Genomic DNA, 16017 nt, shown 5'->3' with positions numbered 1-16017 from the left:
GTTGACTCTAGAAATATTCATGCTATTGAAAGCAATGTAATATGGCTGTGATCATTGAGAGCACTGCATCTCCCCTGTTTATTGGTTTTATTTTATTTATTTATTTTGTTTTTCTTCTCCCTACAGACAGCTGTTTTGTCTGTATTGGGGAATGACTTGCAACCTTATAACAGGCACACATTTATGTGCCTGTTTTTTTGCCTTTTCAGCTCTGCAATAATGTATAAATATAATTCGAAGGAAATGTTTAATCTTCCAAAACACATAGGAGAAGAGTCATAGATGTCAGGTTGCCATGCTGGTGACAGAAATCAGACAGCTTGGACAGGGATAGGAAGTAATTGCATCTATAATAGTCTGGATGGGGCCAAACACAGCCTTCAGACATCCCTGATGTTGTGTTTGGAGCGAGCACTCGTCAAGCTGTGAGATTGAATCCTCTTACTCTAAAGGGCATTGGGATGTAAAGAAGTCTGAAGTGAGTGAAATGTTGTTAAGGTTTGGGAGATGAGCTGACAAGTGTACAGTGAAAAATGTCAGATATGTTGTTTCACTTAACACTTTTCTTTATTTAGCACACAAGCAGCCAAACCATGTATAATTCTGGCATTGTACCTCCGCTGCATTAAAAGTTTATATTTACTTTATGGATTCAATATATTTTCATTGCAGAAGTAACCCTAACTGCAACTTAGAACTCTGCTATAAACTCCCTTTACCTTTTAGAGGTAGGGCTGGAATAGGAGGGCTTTTTCTTGTAATTAACCAGTGATTTAGGTCATCAATGTTCATAGTGTGCCACAGACTTCATAGCCAGAGGCAGGTGGGCACCCCCCTTCCCCTGGGGCTGGTCAAACAGTGGGCTTCCTTGGGTTTGAGTAACTGGGCTACCTGCATTTTTCTTCCTATAAAAAATTCCTAATAGGGTGCTGAGCAGTTTAATCAATACATCAAACTCGCTCATGTTTTCCAGCCCTAACCACACACCACTACTACTGCTTGTTAACAATTTTTTTTACAAATACTTAAGAACTTGTTGTAATGGGACTAAAAGGGATAACCTGTTTTATTTTATCTTTATACCTCCATTGTGTAATTTATTAATTTTTCTGTTTAATGAAGACAGAACTAACATGTTGGTTTCTCTGCCTAGATAAAACATAGCAGACAGGATTGACCTGATTTTAGGCTGTAGTCTAGTTTATTCAGTCCCTCTCCTAGCTTTGAATTCATGGTTTGGATCACTCCTATAGTAGCTGCCTCATTCATCCTCACATGCTCACCCATGGCCAACCTGGAGATTAAATTAAACTCTCCTAAAGCTAGCTCAATTTCAAGAAAACACTAAGCCACATCTACAGGAATATTTTGAGAATAATATGTCTGAGGAAATCCAGTTGCCTACAAATTTGGGAGGCCAATGAGGCCATCATCAGCGGGACCATTATACATTTTGCATCCAACAGACAAAATAACCTCTTAATTGATACTCAAAATCTTAAACTGTCCATAAATGCACTCAATTCATCAAAATGTACAGACAATTGACTAGGCTTAAAAGCACCTTATTAATTGAGCAAGCAGAACATAAATCATGGTGGCTTAAACAACAAAATTACGAGAAAGGTAATAAATTGGATTTTAGCCAACAAACAAAGCAAAAAAACTTCACAGACAATTGCAGCTTTAGAGATAAAACCACCACTCTAGAGAAGGACTGGAACCGCATCAGGTGTGCAATAGCTGAAGCCTCATTCAATTTGAGAGAAAATGCATACAAAATATATACCAGATGGTAATTTTGTCTCTTCGAAAGATGTATTTTCAGTCCTTCCCATTCATATATGGGAAATTTCAATTTACTTATCTCCGATCTTTGTATAACATTATATAAATATTGTATATTTATTGTATATTTTTGTGTGTTTAGTATACAAACCTCTATATACTACATCAAATATATTATTTATGACTAGGCCTGAAAGTAACTGGATTTACTAGTGGGGCTCTCCAAATCCATATCCAAGACCACTTACCAACTTGTAAAATGTTTGATTACATTTTAGTAAAGTTAGCAGATGAATATTACCATGATTTTGATTTTCACACATTAATATGTCTATTCATTAAATAGACTTGGCTTCTCTAAACCGAAACAATGGCAGTAATTGGTGTTTATAGCATGCAAATGTGTCATTACAGATAAGCGACACTCGTCACATTTGATTATCTGTTTCTACTCTCACAGTAAAACCCAATTGTATGTTTTACTAAACGGCAATCCTAACTCTTTCTCACTGAAGCAGAGTTGATATTGCATCACTTAGCAATGACACTTTCCATGCAGCTTAATTCCAATTAGTATGGTGCAGTGCTCTGAGCTGATCTACATATGTGGAACACTACAGCTCCGACTCCAAACACTTTATTTAGGAGCTTTCATTGCTTCATATAGGAATGCTGGAAATACTGTGATGGTACTCTCACCACTGAGTTTTTCCCTGGAACTCTAGCCTATTCCTTGGGCCCCAAACATGGTGGTGGATTTTCCTGGCCCTACCTGGTGCAGTTTTGGTGTCGATGTTGTGGTTAGTTTATACAAAGTACAAAAAACAGCCAAATACAAAAGCTCCAGATATTCTGAATACACTGACCATATATGTTCAGCATTAAATACATTTTGTATCAGAGAATCAAAAAGATAGCCATGTAAATTGAGCAGACTGGACTGCTTTATTTAGCTCTATATCTGGAATAAATAAGTAATCTACAGTATACTGCAAAATGAATGTGTTTGCCTTGGTTGTTTATACTGCACTGTAAAATAAGATGAACAGTGCTCATGCGCCAACATTGTGTGGTGTCTATGACAGTCAGATATGGTGATGCCTTTCTGACGTGTGTTGTTTCAGACCATACAAGCATAATACAGAGTGCACCCTGGATTGGCGAGGCAGCTACCAGAGCTCTTGGAATCTTCCTAAGAAATGGGGGAGATAACTGGTTTATGTGTTTCTAAGGAGGTGGTGAGGTTGTTAGACCTAAATAGATTTTTTAAACTGGCGCTTACAATTTAAGTCTGCTAGGGTCTTACCTGTCTAACCTATAAAACAGGTTTTGTTTTTTTTTTTATAAACCTCTATGGTGAAACAAAACATTTATGGGTTTAAACAAAACGTACTGATTGGATATTTAATTCACTTGAACAAACTCGGAGCTGACTTTCAAGTTCCCAATAGCTTTGGTTAAGAAACCCTAAAGTTCTCTATGGACAGTTCATATAAGGGTCCATTTTTAACATTAAGCAATTGAAATGTATGATTGGTAATTTATACATTCTCTTATCAGTAAACTGTTTTATAGCTGCTTCTTATCTGATGTATATGATGCTGATATAAGGCCTGTTGAGGATGTATTAAGCATGCCCCAAAATACCTCACCACGCTTAGGACAAATTCACTCCTCTATACTGTATATACTGCTGCTAATTGACCTCATTGACAGTTCATTGCTAGTTCCAACTGCCATAAATGCAGAGGACCTGACATAACATTTTCTACTCTGCTGGACATGGATGTTCCCTAGGTCCCCAAAATGTTTTGCCATGCGTTAAGAGTATGAATTACACTCTTCCAAATAAGGTAAATATTTACATATGGAGGAAATATCCAGATTGAGTATCTATTTGACAGTGTAGGCTCATGGCAACCTCAGTGCTTAATTTCCAATAACTTGATAGTTTACATGTGTAACTAATAGCAAGTGCTTGGTGACAGTTGCATGTACTTCTATTATCTATTGCTACTAGAATATCTATGTGTAACATTATCTTTTTTCTTTTTGTTTAAATTCGTAGTTTATTTTTACCTGTTGTAATGCATAAACGGATGATTGTATGAGCTTAAAAGTTAATCTGTTTCTATTATCATTTTTTGTTATTGCACAATCCTTTATTTAGCAAATAAAAAAAAAAAGCTTGTTAGCATTTTTATTTGTTAAGCTGTCTCAGAGTGTTAAAAGTGATACATGCTGCATTTTCGACACTGGGACAGCGTTTTCTAAAGAAAACTGTCATGTGTCTGTGAGTGTTATTATTTACATTTCCACAGAGGTAAATGGGAAAGCATATTAAGCACATCTTTGGAGTGCATTTGAAGCACAGGATTTCTTCAAGCAAAATATGTACAATTAATTAAAAAATGCTAATGTGCATGCTGCCGTAGTATAAATGAACATTGGCCATAATGCTGATTCAGGTGGCAATACTTGCTCTTTTAGGGCCCACTTTAGAGCTAGAAGTAAATTCAGCTAGAAGGACCAGTTTTGCTGCAGGGGATGCAAATTCAAAATAAATTGCATTTGCTCCCCTTGAATTTCAATATGATGTTTCCAGCTGCAAATTTGTACCATGTAGAAGGAGGATGGCACGTATTAAATATGCTACTACGTTCACACTATACCATGCTTGTCTACTCTCTTGGAATGTCCAGGTGACCTTCCTGACTCATGGGAGTGTAGTGTAGGATCTCGGATTTGTATGGAGCAACCTGAATGTTAATGTTTGGGAAATTTCTCTAGTGAGATTTCTGAGCAAAATAGTGGAGTGATATATGTTAAAAGAGAATCTCTGCCAGAGGGTTGTCTCTACAAAATGTGCAGGGGGGTGTGTCAGGCGCCGTCCGCGCACTCACCATCAGTACCAGGTATGGGCACCTTCCTTTGCCGGCAGCTCTTCCTGTTGCTAGGCAATGAAGCGCCGACCTCTTCCTCCAGGTCTCTCATTGCGGTGCGCATGTGTGTCCACTCGAGTCTCTGTTTCCAAGCAACGGGATGCTTCTCTGCACTTCCTGTTGGCGATCAGCTGTTCGGGCTGCTGGTTCCTCTGCCACCAATCAGCGAATGGGTTCCACTATTTAAACCTGCCCCCAACACTAGGTAGGCACCAGCGTATCTAGGTCTTTCTATGCTTCAGCGTTCCAGCCTGTTTCCCAGCTCTCTGACTGACCTCCTGTGTACCGATCTTACCTGGCTTGCTCTAGTTCTGCTTCTGAATCTCCCTTTGGCCTGATTGCTCCCGCTGGATCCGACCTTTGGCTTGCTGACTCCAATTTGCCTATCCCTTTGATACCACGTTTGTCAGAATGGTTTTACCTCTGCCTGCACGACCACGTCTGTTCACCATCCACTCCACTGATAGCTAACCTGGAGGGCCGCTACCTGCAAGTCCCTTGCAGCAAACTCCCTTGCAGGGGTCCCTGGCGAAGACTGGGGGCGTGTTTAGACTCCCAGCCTCCTAGCTTAGCAGCGCAAGTATCAGCAAGTGGCCTTCAGTCCCTGCAACTCGTGTCAGGTTGTCTCAGAAAATGGGATACTGCTGCAAAATAGGGGATCTAAAAATTATAGAATTCAGGTACTTAGATGTCAGGAATTTTTTCAATTCTAAATAGTCATATAAATGATAATAGACATGCTGTTAGGTGGAGCATGGCACGCCCACAACATATATTCAATTACATAATTTCACAAACTGAACATATGACAGTTCTCCATACCATATTTGTGTAGCTACATAGACTTCCAGTGCTGATCTCTTCAAATATGTGTGTAAATACCTTCCTTATGTTATGTGTGCACAGAGGAATTCCTCCTGTATACAGTTGTGGAAGTGGGCTGGTAGTATACAGTGGTATGGTGTGTGTGTGTATATGTATGTGTGTATATGTATGTATGTATATATAAATAAATATATATATATATATGTGTATATATATATATATATATATATATATATGTGTGAGTGTGTGTCTGGATCACTTATAAATAACATGGTATAAATTTATTTAAAAGAAATAGCACGGGGCACTTATTTATATAGCTGCAAATGTATTTATTTTTGATATTGTGTATATGTTGGTAAAGGAGATATCTTTATTTCTGACACCAGGGGAAGAAATTTGTTTGTTTTAACTTTGCTAGAGGAAATGCATTACTTCTGAGGTATATATCTGATACAATATGCCTTTGTGTATTCTGCAACTGGCTGAAGAAAGGACCCATGTTAATTTCATGTTAATTAGACCTTTTGATGTGTGAGAGTCCAGCACCTGAAGGCACAGGTAGGTTTAATTAGACTTGCTACTAGATGTCCTGCTTCTAAAACAAGATGCAGGAAATCACATCAAGTTTTAGGATATCACAGATAAGTGGAAATTTTGTTAGTTTTGCATTACATGTAAATCCATGTTTGGGTAAACAAATTGCATTGTGATTCTAAAAATAGCTCAGACCTCAGGGGCCTGGCTTACCCTGTGAGGCTGTGTTCAAATCTGTATAAAAAGCACTGTCTTGTATTGAAAGTTGTTCTTTTTGCTTAATCTGATCTGCATCCTGGTACCTTCAACCAGGTGAGCAAATAAACATCACTTGCTTTAAAGACCTGCTTGGAAACTTTTCTATCCCTGTGACCTACAGATTAGACCCAAAATCAAATCCGTTCCCAGCTGTTTCTGAGGTTTGGACCCAGCATTCAGTACCACCGCTCTGCCCACTACCCAGCAGCTCTGGCCAGTGTGATAGCCCAGGGGGGATCCATCCACATCAACCCTGATCCATAGCAAGGGGCCAGGAGTACCAGCAACGGGGTACACTCCCAGCGTCAGTTACCCAAAAGAAACCCGGTACTGGATGCCGATAAAGAGTCCAGTGGTGACAGCATTTGCAAGCCTCTCCTACTGCGGTTAGAGGGCTCATTTGGGATAACGAAACGGAATGGTGGCAAAGTAAGCTCAGCTGGTTCCCAGCAACAGCAGACAGGGTGGCATAGGCGGTCCATCTTGTTACAATATATATATTATTTATATATATATATATATATATATATATATATATATATATATATATATATATATATATATATATATATATATAAAATATTGCGACGAAGGGAGTTGTTTTCCACAGGCCTCTAAGAGATGAGTTAAGTATTTAGCAAACAGAGTTACACATTTGTACAGCTATGTGGCTAGGTTAAAGAGATATAAGCGGAGGACATATGTGTGACAAAATAGTAGTATACAGTGTTATTTAAATTACAAATTTTGAAGTGGTTTAAAGGAATTCTTTTCCACAGCTAACGGTAGCTGACTGAGTATGTCTGCACTGAGACTGATCAAGCAGAACACCCGAGGAGGACTCCACTATAAAGGCAAGATAGGAGTGTTATTTGCCCATCAAGTTAAGACTAGGGGCTAGATTTACTAAGCTGCGGGTTTGAAAAAGTGGGGATGTTGCCTATAGCAACCAATCAGATTCTAGCTTTCATTTATTTAGTACCTTCTACAAAATGACAGCTAGAATCTGATTGGTTGCTATAGGCAACATCCCCACTTTTTCAAACCCGCAGCTTAGTAAATCTAGTCCTAGGAGTGTAAAGTATAAAAACCTGACTTGTTCATTATGTGTTGTGACCGATGCCGAATAAGTTGGCTGGTAGCTAGGGAGCTGGTCTCTTAGTTTAGCATTAGGGTCACAAGAAAAATTGTGAAACTTTGTGTTATCAGTTACTTTGCCATCCTGACAATAGAAAGCAAAGTACAAAGCAAGAAGTTTTTTTTGTGTGTGCATCACCAGACGGGTGCCTGTGTGACAATAGATAAATACTGTAGACCAGCACTAGCGATTTAGTAGAAAATAGAACATTTTTATTTTCACACAAGTTGATGATGTAAAATAATAACTTTAGATTTTGTACGATATCGCCGGTGCTGGTCTTTTCCTGTGGGATCTATTGGTAACACTGCTTTTATATAATCTTTAAGGACCTTTTTGCACAGTGCTTAAAAGCATTGGTTATTATGTGCACATACGTGCATGTGCACCTTTTGTATGAGATGATTTCTATATTATTTTGTTGTTTAAATAATGGAATTGAATCATTAATCTGTGCTTTAAGTCCCATTGCTTTGCCTATCTCTCTCTATCTTCATTACCTTTTGTCCCCCATCACCATCTCATTTCCTCCATCATTATCATTCTCTTCCTCTTCAAGCTCTTCCCGCCTCCATCTTTATGCCCCTCTCCTCACCCACCTTCCATCTTTTAACCCTTTCATTGCCTCTCTTTACCAGCCTACCCTTCCTTCCTCCACCACATGTATGCAGATTGAAGCTGCACTTTGGCATCCTCTCGGAGCGATCAGCTTCTTCTGAGCAGGATGATTTTTCTGTAGAGCAGGACAGAGAGTATCGGATGCTGACATATCCTTTTTTTCCCTGAGCACTTTTATATCTGGCTCTCCAGATCCTTTGTAAGCTGATCACAAATGATTCTGGAGCTCTCACATACTGCCCAGGGAAATGGGAAAGTACACATGCAGAACTGATTTTCACCTTTAATAGCTAATACTGAAATAGTCCTACACATGCACCACAACTGATTTTTTAAGCAAGCAGATCTGCACATGTGTAGAAGTTGCTAAGTAATGGCAGTGCCTTACTTAAACACCTTAAGTAACAAATGTTAATTAGGGTAGATAAACTGCATAGACTAGAGCATAGCTACTTGCCTAGGCTTTTTTAATGTCTATTATTTAGTTAAGTAAAGTGCCCCTAAATGCGCCTACTTAAAGTTTAGAGCATCTGGGTGATTGTTGTTACTAGCAATGGGATGTGTTGCTTCAGCTCATATGTTTGCCTCCACTATGGCTAGGTGACATGTATACTTTTAAGAAGCTACCACAAATTAAATGTTTCATCAAAGAAAAATGTCTGCTTCAATGACTTTTCTAATTCATCTAATAAATCATAAGACTGCAAAAATGCACATCAAGCAATACGTATAATATAAAGGCAGCAAGTTTAACTTGTTGTTTTGGAAGTGACATATTTTTTCTGTAGGGTGATGAAAGTGAAGTGTTAAGATAAATGTACATAGCCTCTAATTAAATTGCTAATGTGCTAGGCAAATTGCGAATTGCACTTTCATTTACATATTTTGAAGGTGTGAGATGTATCTGGTAGCCGGACTGTAATTTGAGTTGATGCTGCAGTCAATATATTTAAATGAGTAATTTTACATCCCACATGCACCCACATCTTTTTCGATTATATGGTCAATACAGCCATGTCTGTGGTGTACACTTTCTATTGCTGAGAAATACTGTACAGTATATCTACACAAAAATGGTGTGAAGGCATCAGAAAATAAATGCCCTAAATACCATTTCATGGTTATAAGCTGTGCAGATATACACCAGATTGCAGAAGCACACTATGGACCTTATTGAGCCCCAAATCGTAGGCACAAATTGCATTTACTAAAAAAAAATGCCAGAACTTCGGATAATTATATACAGCTGGCAGGTACTTAGCATATGTGCCGGGTTTACACCACATGCATCCCATACAATTACACCCATGTTTATAATAATTTGTTTTGTTTGTAAAATATGTATTCGCTATTAGTTATCATAACAATACAAAAACCGTTCTAATATAATGTATTAGATATAAAATATCCGTCTCGCTTACGTGAAAACATTTATTTTTGCTTAACCACACACACAAAAGCATAATAATACTGTATATGCACGTGAAATGAAGAAACATCTATCGGCGTAGGGGGAACATTCTCAGACAATCACAAATGGTTCGCTATTGCTGGCAACCATCGCCAGTGCTGCTCCTAGAATCCTGTGCTCCCACATTTGCATGATTATGTCATTGTAGACACATGGTCACACTGGCATTGAGCCCTGGCTATACAATATCATTGCGTTGGTGATGGTAATGCCACTGTGTCTGCACTGGCTGCATTGCAATTCTGCATGTGCCAGAGCGCATCACAATTACAGATAGGCACACAAGAATTCCAGTGGGATTTTTGTGTTGCCTGTAAACTGTGTGGGATGTGAATGCCTGCAACAATAGCAGATAGTAAGGGGTAGCAGTGGAAGGGGGGCTGCCCTTGTGGTTAGGTGTAGGGCAAAGGAATCTAGCAGGAGCATGGAGATTTCTTACAACTTCTCAGAACAGATTCTGTTTTGTTCCCGGAGCAGGAAGTGACATGCAGAGCAAGCACAGTAGAGCAGGAAGAGGCAGAAGACCGGCCAGCTTGCTCAGATAAGTGGCAAAAGGAGGGTCAGTGAAGGAAAGAGGCCCTAGGAACTTCAGGGCCTTCAAGATGTTGCTTTGGGGCCCGAAAGCCCCAGTTACACCCCTGTTTGGCAAGCTCAAAGGTCCCTTTCCTCTGGTGTATTTAACAGTAAATTACCATTCCTTGTGTATTCTGCATATGGATTCTTGTTTCACACAGACATTTTGTGCAAATAGAAATGTATTTTTTGCATTTCCACATATTTTGTTCATAAATTAATTTTATTATTTTTAGAATCAGAAGGTCAAAACTACTGCATATATTTTATTTGAAGTTTATAATTATTACAATTTATCTTAATTAAAGTAATGAAGAGCATCATAGAAAAATGTAAAATCATGCAATTGTATGAAATAAAATAAATAGCCAAGTTCACTATATACAATATATTCTCTCTATAGCCCATTTCTGCCCAAAACGTAACATAATATAGCTTAGGATAAACAAAAAATCTGTTTTGTTCTGTTCTACTTACTATATGTAGACATTAATGTTGTAATTATTCCTGTGCGTTATAGTTATTAGTGTCGCTGTGTTAAAGTATCTAAATTTAAAACATGTTTCAAAGTGTTTCTCTTTTCTGGATATTTTCAAGTTAGCAACACAATGCATATTTTTCAATGGACTATAAAAAAAAAGTGGTGTATCACTGCTTACAGTAATAGAAGTAGTGTGCTCTAAAAATGTTCCCCAGCCTTTTGAATAGTCTGCTGTTAAGAATAGAATGACTGATGGAATAGTTCTACTCACCATAATTTTAGCCTCCTACAGAGAGATTGTCTGTCTCCGTCAGATGGAAAATTACCGTTTTTATTGCAAAGTAGATCTACAATCGTGAATTCATTGGTTATAGTACTTGTCCTTGAGTCATTTTTAATCTAAAAGCATTACAATCATTTTTGTAAAGATGGTGTCAGTAGTTTTGTCATTTAATTGACAAGGAACAGGATAAATTATTCTAGTGAATAGACTATGTAATTAGCGACAAATAGCTCTATTCATTTTCATGTCTGCAAATATATACTATATTACACCAATACTACTGCTTGTCAATTGGGAAAATGGAAATATTTTAACTCCCATAATAATACTCAGAATTTACATTTTATAGACTTAGATAATGCTATTTAGAAAAAGCTGCAAATGTAAACAAATGTTTGTATTTTTAACTGAATGTATCTCTGCAATTCAAAATACTGTTTATAGACACGGCCAGGTCAAGATATGCTGCGGGAACATGCTGGCACTTGTAGAACTACCAACATATTCTGGCAGCCAGGGTACAATTGAAAATGTGGTTCCACTAACCTACCTAATATTAAAACCCACACACACTTGCCAGACTGTGGGCCTCCCTGCTATAGTGTGACCATTCTAGCCTGGCATAGCCTAAGGCTGATTTCCAGTTTTGCTGGGGGGCCCTGCATTAGTGGTAACCAGTCCAGTCCAGTCTGGTTGCTCATTTAGGAGGTGGGGATGGACACGCTATTAACAGTAAATATGCATGTTGACAAGTTTTCCTATGGCTTACCACTACAGCAAAACGCAAGTGTAGTGCTGTATATCTGTTCCTTGAGAAGTGTTTGGTAAATTACTATCCAGGCCCTGCTTCTAAGGCCTTTGATCTTGTAGACAAATTTTGCCTTATTGTTTGACCGATTATTCTGATTCTTAATTTTACCTGTGATTGGAAAAATGTTAAAATACATGTTATTTTATCTTTATCTAGGATTTGTTTTCATTGTTATAGAAAAGTACTCAATTGTCAAGTAGCAACTAAGATCGCTAGTCTCAGACCCATCCCTGTCAAAGACTACTATAGGTCACAGGTGCCAGTTAGCTAACATTGCTGCTGGCAGTGGACTAGTTATAGCTAGGAGCTTCTAATAATGTACTTTGTCCCCCCCCCCCCCCCAGCAGCTTTTTATTACATTATATTATTAATTACCGTACTTCACTTAAACATTAAGAAGAAGAAAATCTGGTTTTACAGGTTGGCATATAAAAAAATCGCCCATCTAGAAAAATTACTTTTAGTTCCCACCACACCAGACAATCCACATTTCTAACTTATCCTCACTCCAACCATAAGAGATTTATCCCTAAATGTCTTTTGAGTACTACATCTGTTAATAGTATATCCAACTTAAGCACAGGTCCAAAGCTTGGTCTCTTTATTAATATCCCATTGATAAGAACTGTAACACAATGGGGGGTATTCAATTGTTAGCGCTAACGGAAAAAAACGAGCGCTCAAAAAATATTACCGTTTATACGGTAATATTGCGCGAGAAAAGCATCAATACGGTAGTTTACTCGCGGAATTTCAGCTCGCAGCTCAGGGAGCAGCGAGCTGAAATTCTGCGAGTAATTACCATATTAACGCTAAGATTTTTTGAGCGCTCGTTTTTTCCCGTTAACGCTAACAATTGAATACCCCCCAATGAGTCCAGATTTGCCCCTGAAAAACACATATACTATACCCTCCCTTTACATCTTATATTCCCCATTCATTTCAATTCACCCATGTTCTACTTGTAATTACCCGGGCCCGGGCATGTTAGGGGGCTCGGCCTGGGCCCTTGTGCCGACGATTTTTTTTTTCTAATTTTTTTTTTTCATTTATTCTTTTTTTTTTTTTTTGCGGGGGGCGGGGGAGCAGGGTAGTTAAGAGAAGAACAAACCATACTCACGTGATCGCGGCGCCGGCATCCCTCCTCTCTGCTGCTCTGTGCTCCATTCAGACTGTCTGAATGCCGGGTGTGACGTCATCATGTCACACCCAGCATTCAGACAGTCTGGAGCAATGGAGCACAGAGCAGCAGAGAAGACCAAGAAAGAAGAGAGAAGAAAAGGTAAGTGAAGGGAGGAAAACGAGGGGGGGCACAGAGGGGTTAAAAAATGGGGGGGGGGGGCAGCATGGCAAGGTGGGGTTAAAAATGCGGGGCAGCATGACACAGAGGGGTTAAAAATGAGGGTGGGCACCATGACACAGAGGGGTTAAAAAATGAGGGGGACTCAGGGGTTAAAAAATGAGGGGGGGCAGCATGACACAGAGGGGTTAAAAAACAGGGGGGGCAGCATGGCACACAGGGGTTAAAACACGGGGGGTATGGCACAGAGAGGTTAAAAAATGGGGGGGGCAGCATGGCACAGAGGGGTTAAATAATGGGGGGGACAGCATGACACAGAGGGGTTAAAAAATGAGGGGGGGCACAGCAGGGTTAAAAAATGGGGGGGCAGCATGGCTCACAGGGGTTAAAAAATGGGGGGGGGCATGGTACAGAGAGGTTAAAAAACAGGGGGGGAAGCATGGCACAGAGGGGTTAAAAACGAGAGGGGGCATGGCACAGAGGGGTTAAAAAATGGGGGGGCAGCATGGCAAGGTGGGGTTAAAAACGGGGGGCGGCATGACACGGGGTTAAAAAATGGGGGGGGGCATGGCACAGTGGGGTTAAAAAACGGGGCAGCATGGCACAGTGGGGTTAAAAAACGGGGCAGCATGGCACAGTGGGGTTACAAAACGAGGTGCATGTCACAATGGGGTTGAAAAGGGGGGAGGCATGGCACAGTGGGATTGAAAAAGGGGGGGGGAGCAGCATAGTATAGTGTGGTGAAGGGGAACCAGGTGAAGGGGGCAAAAGCAGCATGGAGGGCACAGTGTGATCATAAGGCATGGCGATGATGAAAAGGCACATTATTGTAATATTGGAGCTGGAGGAAGGCCTAATTATTAATCGTGGGTGGTATTGATTTAATTGCCAGGGTTGTTTGGAATTATCTAAATGTAGCCATTTTTTCCAAATTGGACCCCCAGCATTCCAGGATCCAGACAAGCCGCAACTAAAGAAACATGCAGCCACAGGTGGTGAAAGTGAGAAGAACAGGTAGGAGAGAGCAGGACAGTATGTGAAATGTTGTGATTCTAGTAGGGACAGTGCCAATTTTTGGTGAGTGTTGTGCCCAATGTAAGGTGCAGGCCAAGACTGAACTGTTTGTGTACACACTGCATTCTTTCTATACTACACTGTGGTGTTAGATGTCCTGAAAGTCAGGAGTGCTTGGACATATGTGACGCTCCGGCGAATTGAGAGCCTATTGATTTTGATGTGTTAGCCACGCCCCAATGGCGCATTTGCCTCGCCCCCAAATGCTTGACCACACCTCCGAAAAATTTTGCACGGCGCAATTTTTTTTAGCATACTCGACTATAAAGGGGGGCACATGAATTTGTTGTACCGGGGCCCTGAATTCCTATTGGCAGCCCTGCCTGCACCTCTACATATTACGCAAATTGCATACTTTTCACAGATGTAATTTATGCCTATGTTTTTTACATAAATTGCATCTAATTTTACAGGAGGCCCTGAAAAATTAGTTTTGATGTGGTTTATTTCAGATGCAGTGGACACATCTAGGCACACAATGGATTAATCACATCTCTAAGCTTGCTAGTATACTGCTCATAATGAACAGCAATTACATTACTTGATATGAACTTTTGGGTACACAATTTTGATGAGATCGTAAACTGTGAGCCTCTTGTGAAACCTTCTGCTTTCTGCCTGGCAGTAGGATTTAAGTATTTCATTACAACAGCACATCTTGATACTAAACCACCCATTTTTCACCATTAAAAAATGCAGCTGACTGTTTTGAGGTTAAGCACAATATTTATGTGCCCTATATATAAGAGCTATAGAATAATACAATGTAATGGTTTACTTCTCCCTCTGGCTATTGAGGGCTTAAAGCTTCTTTAAGGCAGAATGTTCTGACTTTATGTTACAGGTAAAAGCAATTTTTATAAACCTCCATTTAGCCTCTAACCTCTAGAGGGTCTTGTAGTAAAATGTTTCTACAGCTATGTTTTATTGCTAAAGTCACAAATATTGTTGCACAATTTAGTCTGTAACAGCAACATTATTCACTAACTGCTTTTTTATGAGTTCTTTTGCCAGGAGCTTCTAGTACCCAGGAGACAAATACAGTTAGTTACTGTGGAGTATTAGTGATAGTTTGCAACAACTGAGTTTGAGAATGCAGCATTGAAACCTATCAGTCTAGTTGCGAGAAAATGAAATGGAATTATAATCTAATAGTTTCAAATAAAAATTTCATTATCTACGTATTTTGTCTTGTTACAGTGGAAATGTGCTGTAGGTTACATGTCAATGATGCAGCATCAAAATGTTGCACACATCAGCAGAACAGGCTGTTTCAAAGAGGTGCGAAGTTCTGACAATACAAGATTTGCTATCGCTTCACCATTCCATGGAATGTCCCTTTTCTGCAAAAATTGAAAATCTGAGTTTATTTGTTACAGGATTTATTTTCAGCCTTTATTTTAACTTAATCCAGATCCAGCTTTACTTCAAAATAATTTTTTGTACAGTTGTTGTTTGCGAAAGCCATAATTGTGTATGGAATGCAAGATAGACATTATTATTTGTTTATAAAACATTCTTTAAACTCTAATTGTATGTTGTAGTTGTACTCTAAACGCCTGTTGGCGTTTAGGAAATTTGTTCCTATTCCAAATTTTTACTGTGGTGGTCTTCAGAAATTATATCGGTATATTTTATTTGGATTCAAACACACTATAAAATATGAAAAACTATCATTCAGATACAAAAGATTTAAGCGTGTTTGTGCAGTGCATCCAGAATTATCTTTCCTCGGGGGAAAATTTGAATGAAAATGAGGACTTTAATTTTCATCATGTTTTAGACAAATATTCCTACTCCAATGTGTAATCTAAAAGGACACCACTTACATTCCTCTCTCAATCAATGCAGTGTTTGTCGCATAGGTCACCGCAAATTACCAATAAAATATCACCGGGGCAGGTGTTAAATTCTCCAC

This window comes from Mixophyes fleayi, chromosome 4 (genome assembly GCF_038048845.1).
Source record: "Mixophyes fleayi isolate aMixFle1 chromosome 4, aMixFle1.hap1, whole genome shotgun sequence".
Classification (NCBI taxonomy): domain Eukaryota; kingdom Metazoa; phylum Chordata; class Amphibia; order Anura; family Limnodynastidae; genus Mixophyes; species Mixophyes fleayi.
The sequence above is the reverse complement of the archived record's forward strand: the minus strand, read 5'-3'. Positions refer to the sequence as shown.